The 15,475-nt window shown below is 37.9% G+C and overlaps 1 protein-coding gene across 1 annotated transcript in view; it reads left to right on the forward strand.

Annotated features, from left to right (window-relative positions):
* The window catches only part of LOC113359091 (ankyrin-1-like), a 77,236-nt gene that overhangs the window by 4,431 nt on the left and 57,330 nt on the right, over positions 1-15,475 (forward strand). The window lies entirely within an intron of this gene.

The raw sequence follows: 15,475 nt of genomic DNA on the forward strand, positions 1-15,475 counted from the left end.
TAGAAAGTAGAGCTTATGAATGTGTTTTTATTGGTTATGCTCAAAACAGTAAAGCTTATAGGTTCTTTGATATTAATAATAAGGTTATTATTGAATCTGTTGATGTTGATTTCTTTGAAGAAAGATTTCCTTTTAAATCTAGAAATAGTGGGGGTAATAGTGGGGGTTCAATACCAAGTACTTTACCTAGTTCTGATTCTGAACCTAGTTTAGAAGAACTTAGAAGTGAAGAAACTAGGATCACTGAATTTGAACCTAGATGCATTAAAAAAGCTAGGACTGAGACAAAAGATAAAAATCCCTATTTTGAATTTTACGCTATAGAGGAAGAACCTTCTAATGTACAAGAGGCGTTTAGTTCTTCAGAGTCTAGTTTCTGGCAAGAAGCTGTAGATAATGAATGGGATTCTCACATGTCTAATGGAACTTGGCGTATAGTAGATTTACCTCATGGTTGTAAGCCTATAGGTTGTAAATGGGTTTTGAAAAGGAAACTCAAACCTGATGGAACAGTAGATAAGCACAAGGCTAGACTGGTTGCTAAAGGATTTAGGCAACGAGAAAAGGTAGACTTTTTTGATACTTATTCTCCTGTTACTAGATTAACATCTATATGTGATTTTATTGTTGTTGCTGCTGCTCATAATCTTGTTATTCACCAAATGGATGTTAAAACTACCTTTTTGAATGGTGAACTAAAAGAGGAAATTTACATGGAACAACCTGAAAGTTTTGTAATTCCTGGACAAGAACAAAAAGTATGTAAGCTAGAGAAATCTCTTTATGGTTTGAAACAAGCTCCTAAACAATGGCATGAGAAATTTGATAATTTAATGATTTAAAATAATTTCAGAATAAATGAGGGTGACAAATGCATCTATTATAAATCTGAGAATGATGTGTGTGTGATTGTTTGCTTGTATGTGGATGATTTGCTGATATTTGGTTCCAATTTATCTGTTGTTAATGAAACTAAAAACATGCTTAGTTCGAATTTTGACATGAAAGATTTGGGTGAAGCTAGTGTAATCTTGGGAATCAAAATAACTAGAACTGATAGTGGTATTTCTTTAGATCAATATCACTACATTGAAAAAATTCTGAGGAAGTATGAATATTTTGATTGTAAACCTGTTTGTACTCTGTTTGTTCCTAATGTGAAATTGTTTAAGAATACTGGATAAACTGTTAGACAATCTGAATATGCTAGTATAATTGGCAGTCTGCGTTATGCAACTGATTGTACTAGACCAGACATTGCCTATGCAGTGCGAGTTTTGTGCAGGTTTACCAGTAATCCTAGTTTGGAATAATGGGATGCTATTGAGAGGGTTATGCGGTATCTGAAAAGAACCACAAACCTAGGATTACACTATAAGAGGTATCCCGCAGTCCTTGAAGGATTTAGCGATGCTAATTGGAACACTCTATCAGATGATTCCAAGACCACCAGTGGATATGTTTTTACTATTGCTGGGGGCGCTGTATCTTGGAGATCAAAGAAACAAACAATTATATCGCAATCTACGATGGAGGCTGAATTGATGGCACTAGCAGCAGCTAGTGAAGAGGCAGGATGGCTGAAGAGTCTGTTGTCAGACATTCCAATATGGGAAAAACCGATACCAGCCACTTTGATCCACTGCGATTGTACCGCGACTATCGGAGTAGTAGAGAATTGTTATAATAACAATAAGAATCGACAGATACGGCGAAAGCACAACACAGTTAGAGAATTTCTCACAACTGGTGTTGTTAGAGTAGATCATGTAAGATCTGAAGGAAACTTAGTTGATCCTTTGACGAAAGGACTAGCAAGAGAAAAGGTATGGAATACCTCTAAAATCACGGGACTTTTGCCCGTTAGAAGTTGAGTCATTTGTAACGGATACCCAACCTATAAATAGGTTTAAAGGGACTAGACGAAGTTATAAATGATATGATAGGGTCATGCATTCCCATAGCATGATATCCTGAAGTGGGAAACAGGTTGAGTTATTTAACTCTTAATGATGTCTATAGCTCTTAAGTTAGAGTGAGATACACAGGAGTATTCTTGATAGACTCACCTATATGAATGTGAAGGTGTGGCCGCCTTCTATGAGAAATTAGGCATTTATCTAGATCATTTGTTAAAAAGGGATAAGCACATGGCCTTAATGTGCGAAATTAAGGACGTTACTCTAGATATAGTTGTTTGTGTTAAATAATCTAATATTAGTTAGACTTCAAGACGCAAGTCACTCTAGTCACCTGGTACTTAGAAAGTTTAACACTATGCAAAGGTTCAAGTCGAAAGGCACCTTTGCAGATGCACAACTATACAACACTTGCTCAATTTTTTGAAATATAAGTGGGGGATTGTTGAGGTATGTATATTTAAAAATATATTCTTGTAATAGTATATCAAACTTAGAGAGATAGTGTGGTGGTATTATTTTGGGATCCCACACTATAAACCTGGGTTCAAGTCTCACCCCATGCATTTGACTAGGTATATATATATATATATATATATATATATATATATATATATATATATATATATATATATATATATATATATATATATATATATATATATTATTTAAAAATATCCGGGAGAGCGGGGCCTTGGGGGTCTTGGGAGGTCTGGTGATTCAGAAATTGATTTTTTGCAGGTTTGACTCTTGATTTTTAAAACGTTTTTTGAAATTAATATTCCCTAATTAATTCTATTATTTTTGGTAATTATATTGTTACCGTTTTATGACTGTTTTGGAGGAATTTCAGTGGGCAGTTATTGCAAAATTTATTTTCATTAAAAGCGCATTGATTTTCTATGAGTTATAAAACAACAGTTTCTGGAGAAGATGAAAAACATTAGTTTTTCATCTATTTTGTATTCTGATCAAGTGTTAGAAAGAGTAAGAGTTGGTTCGATCTCTCAAGGTGCAGAGAAATCGAACAAAGAGAGTATCAGCTGTTTTATCCCATAGGTTTTCAACAATTTTTGACTGCTAGCACAATCAAAGAGGCAGAGTCGCGAAATACCTTAAAGATAGCGACCTAGTCCGCGACTCAACTGTTTGAGATTCCATTTCATTATTTGTTCACTGTTTCCAATAATTTTAAGGTATTTGATTTTGCTATGGAGGTTGAAAAGAACCGCGTTCATGATACCAACAAGCCATTCAAATTTTAAGGGCTTCATTTCAGAAGATGGAAGCTGAAGATGTTCTTTTATCTCAAACTCATGAAGCTACATATGATTGTGTCGAGTGTTCGTCCTGGAACCCTGGAACCTGCTGCTGATAAGAATGTTGCTGCTGCTGATGGTGCTGCTGCTACTGATCCACCTCCTACTGCTGGTGCCAAAGACATTGTTTCTCAAACTCCTGAGGAGAAACAGAAGGCCATTAAAAAATAGGCCGATGATGACTTTGATTGCAAAAATTACATTCTTAACGCATTATCTGATGATTTATATGAGTATTCTTCAACTTTTGAAACTGCTAAAGATGTGTGGGATGCATTACAAAAAAAATATGACACCGAGGAAGCTGGCTCAAAGAAGTATGCTGTGAGCCGGTATTTGAGATACCAAATGGTGGATGATAGGTCAGTTGTTGCACATGCTCATGAACTTCAAAAAATTTACCACGAAATTATGAACGAAGGTATGAAAACTGATGAACAATTTCAAGTTTCTGTAATGATTGACAAGTTACCACCTAGATGGAAAGATTTTCGTAATAATTTGCGTCACAAGACTAAAGAATTTTCTCTTGAAAGTTTGATTGTTAAGCTCAGGGTTGAGGAAGAAGCTCAGAAACAAGATAAGAAGGAAGAGATTCTCATTGTTTCTAACAATAAGACTCATCCTAGTTTGAAACCTAAGAAGAAGGACCTGAAACCTAACCCGAACCAAAAGAAAGGAGGAAGGCCTAATCAAAACAAGAACCAAAACCCATCAAGAAATGGACAAAATTCCAATTCTGAGTTTCTTTGTTATATCTGTAATAAACCAAACCACATGGATAAGAATTGCAGGTTTAACAAGGAAAAGAATAACACACAAGCTAATGTTTTGGGTGACGTTATAATTGCCATGGTCTCTGATCCAGAGTTCTACATGGTTGGTGGATCTGATGGGTGGTGGATAGACAGTGGTGCTTCACGTCATTGTTGTTTTGATAGGTCCATGTTTAAGACTTATGCTGAAACCAAGGATAAGAAAGTGTTGTTGGGAGACTCTCACAGCGCTATGGTGAAAGGTTCTGGTACGGTAGAGTTGAAGTTTACTTCTGGGAAGACACTCATGCTGAAAGATGTCCTTCACACTCCATAAATTAGAATGAACCTTGTTTCCGGCTATCTTCTCAACAAGGCTGGGTTGTATCAAACTATTAGGTCTGATATTTACACTATAACTAAGAATAAGAGTTTTGTAGGAAAAGGTTATGCTACTGATGGAATGTTTAAGCTTAATGTTGATGTTATGAATAAAATTGAATCTTATGCTTATATGGTTTACAATTTAATGTTTGGCATGGTAGGCTTTGTCATGTGGGTAAAAAGTTAGTAAATAACATGAGAAAGTTAGGTGTCCTCCCTGAATTTTATGAAAATGAATTTGAAAAATGTGAATACTGCAGTCAAGCAAAAATAACCAAGACTTCACATAAATCGATTGTAAGAGAATCCAAACCACTAGACTTAATACATTCTGATTTGTGTGAATATGAAGGTATCCTAACTAGAAATGGAAAAAGGTATATCATGACGTTCATTGATGACTGTTCTAATTATACTTATGTTTATTTGTTGAGCCATAAGAATGAAGCTATTGAAAAGTTTAAGATCTTTATTGCTGAAATTGAAAATCAATTTGATAGAAAAATTAAGAGGTTTCGTAGTGATAGAGGCCCTGAATATGATCCTGCTCCCTTTACTGAAATTTATCAAACTAATGGCATAATACATGAAAGAACTACTCCATATAATCCTCAAATGAATGGGAAAGCTGAAAGAAAAAATCGTACTCTTACTGAATTGAATGTTGCTTGTTTGCTTAGTTCTGGTGCTGCCTCTCATTGGTGGGGTGAATGTTTGTTGACTGTTTGCCATGTTTTGAATCGCATTCCCAATAATAAAACCAAAATATCTCCTGATGAAATCTGGAGAGGTAGAAAACCTAATGTCTCTTATTTTAGAGTTTGGGGTTGTTTAGCTTTTGTTAGAAAACCTGATCCTAAAAGACATAAGTTAGAAAGTAGAGCTTATGAATGTATTTTTATTGGTTATGCTCAAAACAGTAAAGCTTATAGGTTCTTTGATATTAATAATAAGGTTATTATTGAATCTGTTGATGTTGATTTCTTTGAAGAAAGATTTCCTTTTAAATATAGAAATAGTGGGGGTTCAATACCAAGTACTTTACCTAGTTCTGATTCTGAATCTAGATTAGAAGAACCTAGAAGTGAAGAAACTAGGATCACTGAATTTGAACCTAGATGCAGTAAAAGAGCTAGGACTGAGACAAAAGATAAAAATCCCGATTTTGAATTTTACGCTATAGAGGAAGAACCTTCTAATTTACAAGAGGCGTTTAGTTCTGCAGAGTCTAGTTTCTGGCAAGAAGCTGTAAATAATGAATGGGATTCTCACATGTCTAATGGAACTTGGCGTATAGTAGATTTACCTCCTGGTTGTAAGCCTATAGGTTGTAAATGGGTTTTGAAAAGGAAACTCAAACCTGATGGAACAGTAGATAAGCACAAGGCTAGACTGGTTGCTGATGATGGTGTTGCTGCTACTGATCCACCTCCTACCGGTGGTGCCAAAGACATTATTTCTTAAACTCTTGAGGAGAAACAGAAGTTCATTGACAAATGGGTCGATGATGACTTTGATTGCAAAAACTACATTCTTAACGCATTATCTGATGATTTATATGAGTATTATTCAATTTTGAAACTGCTAAAGATGTGTGGGATGCATTACAAAAAAAAATATGACACCGAGGAAGATGGCTCAAAGAAGTATGCCGTGAGCCGGTATTTGAGATACCAAATGGTGGATGATAGGTCAGTTGTTGCACAGGCTCATGAATTTCAAAAAATTTACCACGAAATTATGACCGTAGGTATGAAAACTGATGAACAATTTCAAGTTTCTGTAATGATTGACAAGTTACCATCTAGATGGAAAGATTTTCGTAATACTTTGCGTCACAAGACTAAAGAATTTTCTCTTGGAAGTTTGATTGTTAAGCTCAGGGTTGAGGAAGAAGCTCGGAAACAAGATAAGAAGGAAGAGATTCTCATTGTTTCTAACAATAAGACTCATCCTAGTTTGAAACCTAAGAAGAAGGACCTGAAACCTAATCCGAACCAAAAGAAAGGAGGAAGGCTGTAGATGGGGAATAACGATTTGCTGGTTTTTAAGGAATTGAGGAGAAGACCGTACGGAGGAGGCTCCTCGAACCGAGCGAAATGTTAAACCTCACACAGATGCACCGCTGCAAAGGGGATGCTTTATATTCGAGAGATCAATCTGTAGTACTCCGTCCTAAATCAAGATAATGACCGTTCCAGAGTAAATTCGGTCACAAGAGAGGATGGGTTGATCTGTAGGAGGGAAGCTGAGAAATGTGTGGAATCAATGGTAATCAAAGATTGTGGGTGTGTGAATTCTGAATACGATAAGCTCTAAGTGATTGAAATTGCTCAATTGAGAGTAGTTTCTCAATTGATGAGTTGATGATCTCGTGTTGTCGATGAGACGTGAGATTGATGATACTGATGATGATTCAATCACGATTCAGAGACTTATTTATATTGCTGGAATTGTAGATACCATGATTCCATGAAGTGTGACAGTTGATGGAATCAAGGAGTGGGGAAGTGGAGATCGTGTTTGAAACCAGTTGCTCAACGTGTGGAGACTTGGTCGATTTTCCACCCACTACCTCGTGAATTCCTTCAACTGATTGCACGACTTGATCACATTCCATCGTGTGTTTGAACACACGTGCCGTAGACCGCCATACCAAAAACCCTAAGTGATATCCCCCCAAGTGACACGATTGACGTCTCGTGGTTTGTTAGTCAATTGATGACTTCGTGGTTTGATGGGACGATGAGTCCATGTAGTCGTTGAGTTGAACATGATGTTCTGAAACTCAGACAGAGGTATAGTTCTTACGATGAAGTGAGCAAGTATTGATCATTCGATCGTTCAATATTGATTGTTGAACCAATATTGAGCAAATATTCCTCATCTGAGCAAGTGCTGCTCATGTGATGAATTGTTGAATATTTGATCGTCTGAGCATGTGTTGCTCATCTGATGGATTATTGGCAGCGTACCAAAAATATTAATTAGAATACTGGTTGTTTAACCGAGCATAATTAATAAAATTAATGACCATGAGGTCGTCATAAAATTATTAAGGTTAGAATCTGGAATGATGATCCTTGGATTCAGAAACCCTAATTTGATCAATTGATGATCAATTCATGGCTCGTCAGAATTTCAACCATGGGATGAAGGAGGGAGCGACTACATGGACCGTGGATCAACCATGTAGTGTCCATATGCTCACGTGAGCAAATACGAAGAACTCATGAAGAGTTCGACGATTTGTTGGTGAAAGAATGATTAAATGCTGGTTTAATCATTTATTCGAAAATGCTCGTCTGAGCCTTAGGTGAGAAAACCTAATTAATTATGAAGAGGCGAGGGACTGACCATGGAGTCATGAAACCGGACCTGGGTTGTCCCGTGACCGCCTGACGATCACTTCATGGAAATTCAAAGTGTTTGGGAGAGTTTTGGACCTAATACGAGCAATTGTGCAAATTAGGTCAAAACTGTGAAAATTGATGGGACCGGATTCCATGAGCCAAAGAGCCAATCTTGCTCGGTCAAGATAGCGTGCTCGTGTCCCCAAGGCGTCCGTGTCTCAGTCCTGAGAATTTTGATATTTTCTAGCGTGCAATTGAGCATCCATTCGAGAAAATATGCCAAAATTAGGGTTTCGACGAAACTTAGGAAAACACCATTAGATGATGAAAAATAATTATAAAATGAGGAATGAGGAGGCGTGGGACCGCCGTGGTCAAGGCATGGTCGGCCGGTCGTGACCACGGGCCCGTGGTGCCTTTTCCTTAATTTTATAATATTTTGATGATTTTATGAAAAATTCATGAACTTTTAGAAATTTGATGAATTTTGGGAGTTTCCATGAACTGAATGAGTTTTCATGAGTTGAGGGAAGCAAAAAATATTAAAGTAATAAAAACAAGGGTGTGTGGGACCGTGGAGGCATGGTCGGCCGGCTTGGGCCCGGTCCCACGAGTTTTCATAATTTTTTAATATTTTTAGGTATTTTTGATGATTTGAGGGAATTTTTCATAATTTGAGAGAAATACCATGAAATCAAGGAATTTGATGAATTCAAGGAAAACTAATAATAAAATAGTAAAACAAAGGGGCGTGTGGGACCGGCTAGGGCATAGCCGGTCGGCCAAGGCCCGATCCCACAAGTTTTCATAATTTATTTTATTTTATTATTATTTGATGATTTGTGCAAAAATACCATGAAATCAAGGAGTTTTTTCATGAAATTAGAGAAATAATAATAATAATAATAAAATAATAAGAAACCGTGGGTGTGGGCCAGTTGGGACCAAGGCATGGCCGGTTGGCCAATGGTCACGCCCCACACTCCTTTCCTTAATTTTATATTATATTTATGGATTTATGAAAGTACAATGAAACCGAGGAGTTTCCTCGAGACGAAGGAGATTTGATAAAATGAGAAGATTTTCATCAAATTATGGAAAATAATAAAAATGCATTAAAAATATAAAACTGGCGTGGGAGTGACCACGACACCGTTGGTCGGTCGTGTTTCTGTGCTCCCAGTACCCTGGTCAATATTTTTAATTATTTATTATTTTCTTCTCTATTTTGCAAAGGTTCATCGTTTCGTTGTATTTTTGAAATACTCGTTCGTGCGGTGACTGTTAGTGTATCATCGTTGAATACACCTTCACCATTTGAATCGGGGCTTACTTAGAGGTAGCTAAGACTCCCGGATGTTGATTGTTTATTACTAATTGTGGAATTCAATGGAGAATAATTCACAAAACTGAGTAATAAGATGTTTATTATTCATTCATAGGATCAGCTGAGGATTCGACTGCGGATTCAGAATAATAAAGTGAGTATTACCATTCCATGGGATCGTAGATTCGACCATAGAATCAGAGTAATTGAGATTTATCTATTACCATTTATAAGACCAGTTGTGGATTCGATCATGAAATCGGAGTAATGAAATAATATAGTTATTTCTATTCTATGAGATCAAGTCGTGGATTCGATCATAGAATCAGAACAATTGTTATTTCCATTCCAGGGGACCAGTCGTGGATTCAACCATGGAATAGGAGCAATTAGGAATAATTAACTTTGTGGCTCTATACTAGCAGAGCAAGCTGTCTGGGAGCATTAATTATTCCGATATGAACTTGTCGGTAAGCCATATCCTTTATATAGTCAGGGTAAACTTGTTGTTTGTTCTTGAAGACGTTATCGCTCTATACTAGCAGAGAAAGCTGTCTAGGAGCCGTCCATCTCGTGATGCTATATAGAAATAATCACTGAAAGTATTCAGTATTCATGAGATATGTCATTGTCCAGTCGTGAGACTACATATCTAAATTGTACTCTGAGAGAAAGTATTCTCTGTTGAGATTTGATGAGAGACCCGTGTCTCGATACTTACGTCTGATTGCTGAATCAGAGCTTCGTATAATTATGAGTTTACGAATTTAGCCTTTGTCTAAAATCCACCATCTACATTAAGTCCCCTGCTTACTGAGGAAAGATGTGTTCCTCAGTCAGCATTAAGTGGTGATTTTCCGGCCATAAATAATAATACCAGTAATTGAACTTAGTCGTAAGTTGAGACGTTACCGGATTTAAAGAGGATGATCAAACCACGACTTGATGAATGCTTCAATGTCATGATTGGAGCGTCGTTTGAATAGCATAAATTGGTGTTGAACCGCTGGTTTGGACGACGAGTCCGTGGTCGGTTAGGATTCGCGGGTCGGGCCCAATAAGGAAATCCTTAGAAAATTAGGTTTTGGAAATAAACTTGATATAAAAGGGATTAATCCTTCTTTTTTTTTTCCTTCACACACGGCCAGCACCTTCATCACCTCTCCATCACCTTCACGTCAGCAAGTGGAGGAAAATGCTTCGCCGCCGCCGTCCGACCGCCGCCACCGTCGCCGTCCGACCGCCGCCACCGTCGCCGTCCGACCGCCGCCGCCGGCCAACTTCTGGCCGATTCGCCCAGGTGCGTTTTTTTTTTTCCCTTGATGTTTATTATCCTCATGAGTTGTTCATGATTTGATCATGATGAATTTATATACATGTGTGTATATTAGTGTGAGTTTTACGAAAAAAAAAACCCTCGTTTTTTGAAAAACGTATGTTCGTTCGATCGTTAGTTTTGAAAACTAACTATAATCCCTGATTTAGGAGAGATCTTTTTTTTAATATGAACCTAGGTCCAGTGATAAAACTAAGTGTATTAGCTTTCATGTATACCAAGGTTTCATCATAAAAGAAGTGAATTTTCATGAAATTGGAAAAAATCCTTCGTTTTAAAGAAAAATAATGATGACACGAAGGAAAATATGTATGATGAACTTGTGTCCAGTGATAAAATTTTTCTTATGAGATTTCATGTAAATACAAAACTTTATCATATGTATGAGATGTGATCTTTCACAATATTTTTTGGAATAAACCTTCGTTTTAAAGACAAATAACGACGTTACGATGGAAAAATAATTTATTTTTTTTATATATGCAGCCGTGACATATATTGTGCAAAATATGATGATATATTTTATTTTCATGAGTTTTTTTTCATTAAAAAAAATCCTTGAGAGTTTATGTATGCAAGTTGCATTAATTGCTGTTTTTTTTTTCGAAAAACCAGAAACGTGGGTTTTGAGGAACCTTCGAAGATAGACAGTATATTTATGATGAAATATTTTATTGTTGTAAACTTCATAGGTCAGTTGTGTGAATGTTCACATTATGAAAATTGTGTCCGTGATTTTATGAAAAATCAGTTTCGAAAATTAAATAAAGTTTCGTTTGTTTTTGCAGTTTTCGAAGAGACGAACGATTTTGAGGTGTTAACTCTAGCATCACTATAACTATTGTTAGTGGAAGTATAAAAGGTAAGAGTTAAGATTTTCCATTTTTGCTTTTATTTCCTTGATTTATATATGGGCGGCATACTGAAGTAGAATGTAGTGTGAACCTTTTCAGCTACTCAGCAAAGATGACCAATTCCCAAGATGACGACGCCTCGAGGGAAGAGATGTCCGTTGATGATGGTATCTACAGAGATGAGACATGCATGGATGAAACTTCCGTTGGGGGAGACGAAGACGAAATCCCTGGGATTAAGAATGTTCCGAACATAGATGATGCATTCTTTGAGAAAGATATTCCAGGAGATGAGCAACATTTGAAATCCCTAGTGTATCGTCTTTTGATAAATCCCAGAACTATTACTCAGAAGAAATTGGTGACTCCTAAGACAGTGATTCGATTTTGTCTTGAACGAGGGGTCTTCGCCTCATCAATCATAGAGTTTAAGCTTTCTCGACGACCTTTGGAGAAATTTGCCGGCTGGGCGAGGCATATGTTGGGTTTTGCTCATGTGAGGACTATACTCGACCAGGCGCAGGTGACGAGAGCTATTCAAGCTTCTGTAGAGTTGTTCATTTATCATGACGCAAGTGGTATTGTGGCTCTGTTTGCTCGCTGGTGCATTCCCACTCACACTTTCATATGTAGATGGGGAGAGTTTACCATTACCTTGGAAGACGTGGCGGCTCTGATGCATCTCCCGATCACGGGAAATTTTCCTGGGGATCTTTCAGATGAGGAGACCGTCGTTTCTCATGTCTTGACAGCTGCAATGGAGAAAGCGAATAAGGCTGGCAGTAAAGGGTGTTATACTTCCTCGTTGACACACTGGTGGCCCAAAGACGAGGTTTCTGATAAACCCATCGACGGTATGTTACCCATTGCTTCTTTCTTATGTTTATGGTTGTCCAGAGACGTTTTTGAAGACAGTGGAAACTTGTTGAAGCCTTTTGTGATTCCCTTTGCTATCAAGATGGCTCAAGGTGAGCAACTCCCGATAGGTAGTTTATTCTTAGGCTCCTTGTATTACAACCTGGACTCCTTGATTATAGACTCCAGTGTGTCGAACGTCTCTATGAAGATTGAGTGTTATGCCAACACGATGTTTCTTCAAGCTTTGATGTGGGAGCATTTTAAGAATTATGCACCTACTCCACGTAATGTTTTGCAAGGACCGAATACTGATGCGCGCCATACTTTCTCTGAGAAAGATAATGCTAAGATCATGCGTTGGTCCACCAAGCAGACTCGTTCTAAAATACGTTTTATTGATGTGTTAGATGAAAAATCTGAGTTCAATTTTCGCCCATGGGTGTCAGTCCTTGATTATGTTTCTCAGACGATGACTTTCAATACTGGAGAAGGAACGAGTTTGACGTCTGGTGCGCATCTGAGTGATGGCGAAAGATCTTTCATGTTGAGTTGCACTCCTGGTCATTTGCTATCAGTCACGTTTGGAGAGCTTTCAGTGGAGGAGTATAATATTGATAGAACAGCTCGACAAATGGGTATGGATCAGTGTGTTCCAACCATACGGAGAAGGAAGCCATCAGTTGAGCAACTCAGGATTCATTTAGATCATACTCACGTGGAAGGGAGTAGCTACTGGTTTCCTGGTTCTGATAGATTCTCCTATGTAACCCTAGGTTATGTAGAATTCTGGGACCAGCAACTTGGGCGTTTGCGTGTCTTTGTAAGATTTCCCAAACCTCCATTCAAGGATCTTCCTTCGGCTGAGATGATTTCCAGCCGACCAAGATTGAAGTATCTTTCTGGTGATAAACGAAAGTCGTCTCCAGGATGCTCTCAGGTATTTTTCTTCATATAATCTTCACGAAATTATAAGAACTGTATTCTGATTATATTACTGGATTTCACCACAGGAAGGTCGTAATATACGACCTCGAATCGGTGTAGATTTCTCAGAGACTGAGGCGGTTATTCATGGCGGAGAAGGCAGGGATAAAGGTTATAAGTTGTTACCTAATACCGTAAAGTCCCCAGTTGGTGCTTTGGTGAGTTCCCAATATTTCTCACTGTGACTTTCATTGCTATTAACATTAGAATCATGAAGCCAACGTTGTTAATTTTGTTGCAGAATTTTACCCCATCAAGTCTTGAAGGTCTTCAATTTTCTGCTACTGAACAAGCAATTTCTGATTTGAGTGACGAAGAAACTGTAAGTATTTCTTCACATGTTCAAATGGGGTGCTTCATAGACGAAAATATTGATTGTAAAGGACATGTGCAGGAGGATGTCGTCATGGAGATGGAGAATTCTGGAACTCAATCATCCTCTGGGAATATGGATGGAGGTAATTCCCAAGATTCAGAGCCGGATGGAAGTGATGTTCCTCTTGTCGTTGATGTGGACAATTCCAACCCCTTGGAAACTTTGGAGACTCCTCAAGTAAGTATATATCCTGTACATTCTTTATAGAAGTATAAAAGTGCTGACTTGTAAATCAATGAATGAGAACCCATGTGAATATGTGAAAACTTAGTCGAATTTTGTCGTCAGAAAATTCAGAACCCAGCTTTTTAGTAGAAACGCTGTAGAACCTTCGTCCGGAGTCGGATTTTGATGATCTGCATGTGTAAATTCAAGCCCGAAAAATTTCCAAGCTTTAACACAGAAGTGTTTTAAGTTTTGAGCATGTTCAGAGGTTGAAAAAGGCGAAATAGTAAACTTCCAGGAGACTTCCAGAACTTTTTCAGATTGCGCATCACTTGATATTTTTGCTACATCTACCTGCTCATTCATCGGATTATCATGAAATTTGGACACGTCGTAGAGGACATCCATAAGAAGAGAATGGAATATTACCCATCCTCAGATTACTTGTATATTTCTTCCAGTACGTCTCTTAGTACAGGGCAGAGTTCAGTTTCTTCAGACGGACTCATCGTAAATCGTGTTTTCATGACTTTCATACTATTTGCTCGTATATTGAATGTAGTATGATGAATTTTGATGATTTTTCCTTGCGGGTATACTGTGTTTCATAATCTCCTTTGGCTTCGTGACTCTAACCTCATGTAATCTTTGTATTAGGTGCTAAATACCGAAGTTGAGGATACTGGAGCAAATGATGATAACTCTAACCCTTCCAAAGTTATTGATGAAGATACAACCATACCTGCACTTCGAGACCATGATATGGTCGCTGCTGATGTTATGGAAGACCAGATGGTTGTTGCCTCAGTGATAGAAGAAATCGAGATAGCAGCGAAGAATATCGAAAGTACTGTTGCTTTGGTCGTGTAAGCCGCTCCAGTGACTGAGAACCGTATAATAGTGTATGAATATCCAACTGCAGGGGTTTCTTTCGATCCTCCCTTTAACACTTCACTCCCGTATCATGAACTGGTCGGTGGATTCAGCGTTCCCATTGGATATGCACGCTTGTATGAGACGATATGGAAGAATTTCGACCACATGATCGTTGAAAGGAACCCTGGGCGTGCTTATGCTTTAACCATGCAAGTAGGCATTATCTTGCTTGTCGTGAGTGATATGCATACGAGACCCAGGAACACCGTGACTCCAGATATACTCTTTGATTGGGAGTTTAACTTGGAGAAATCAGAAAGACTTGGCCTCAACGTGAAATGGCTTCGTAAGAAAATAAACGCTATCAAGGATTCATGTGAGAAGAACGTACCCTTTCCAAACGATGCTGTGAAGGAGAAGGAGGACAGGATTGCCAAGCTGACCGAGGAGTTGAACAAGGAGAGGGCGGCTTTGCAAATCTTGAAGGATGCTAATGAGCGAAAGCCTTTTCTTGCTGATCTCTTGAACTTCTGAACTTCTGAGAGATGCGAGGTTTATACTTGGGTTTTGATATTTAAATGATTTTGGATTGACTGATGGTTAAGGATTTTCTTGTAGATTTGATAGAGATTTTCTTTTACGAAATATGAACTGAATTTTGATAAATTGCTGAATTCAAATACTGATTGCAAGTATTGCAAATGTTTTGGAGGAATTGAAATACAAATGAAAGAAAATCCTAAATGTTAAATCCCAACGCCATGGGTGCTTCAAACACCCAATACCTTAAATATCCAATAATTTCAGATAAACGCCTTGAGCCAATTTTCGTGAATTACTGGTAGGGTTCTGCCATCTATGTTGGTCAATTTGTAGTATCCTCCGGCCACGGACTCAGCGACCATGAATGGTCCTTCCCAATTGGAGTTCCTTGTAGAATGAAGACCGCGCTGAACTGCTTTGAGAACC

The sequence above is a fragment of the Papaver somniferum genome, chromosome 1 (assembly GCF_003573695.1).
Source record: "Papaver somniferum cultivar HN1 chromosome 1, ASM357369v1, whole genome shotgun sequence".
Lineage (NCBI taxonomy): Eukaryota > Viridiplantae > Streptophyta > Magnoliopsida > Ranunculales > Papaveraceae > Papaver > Papaver somniferum.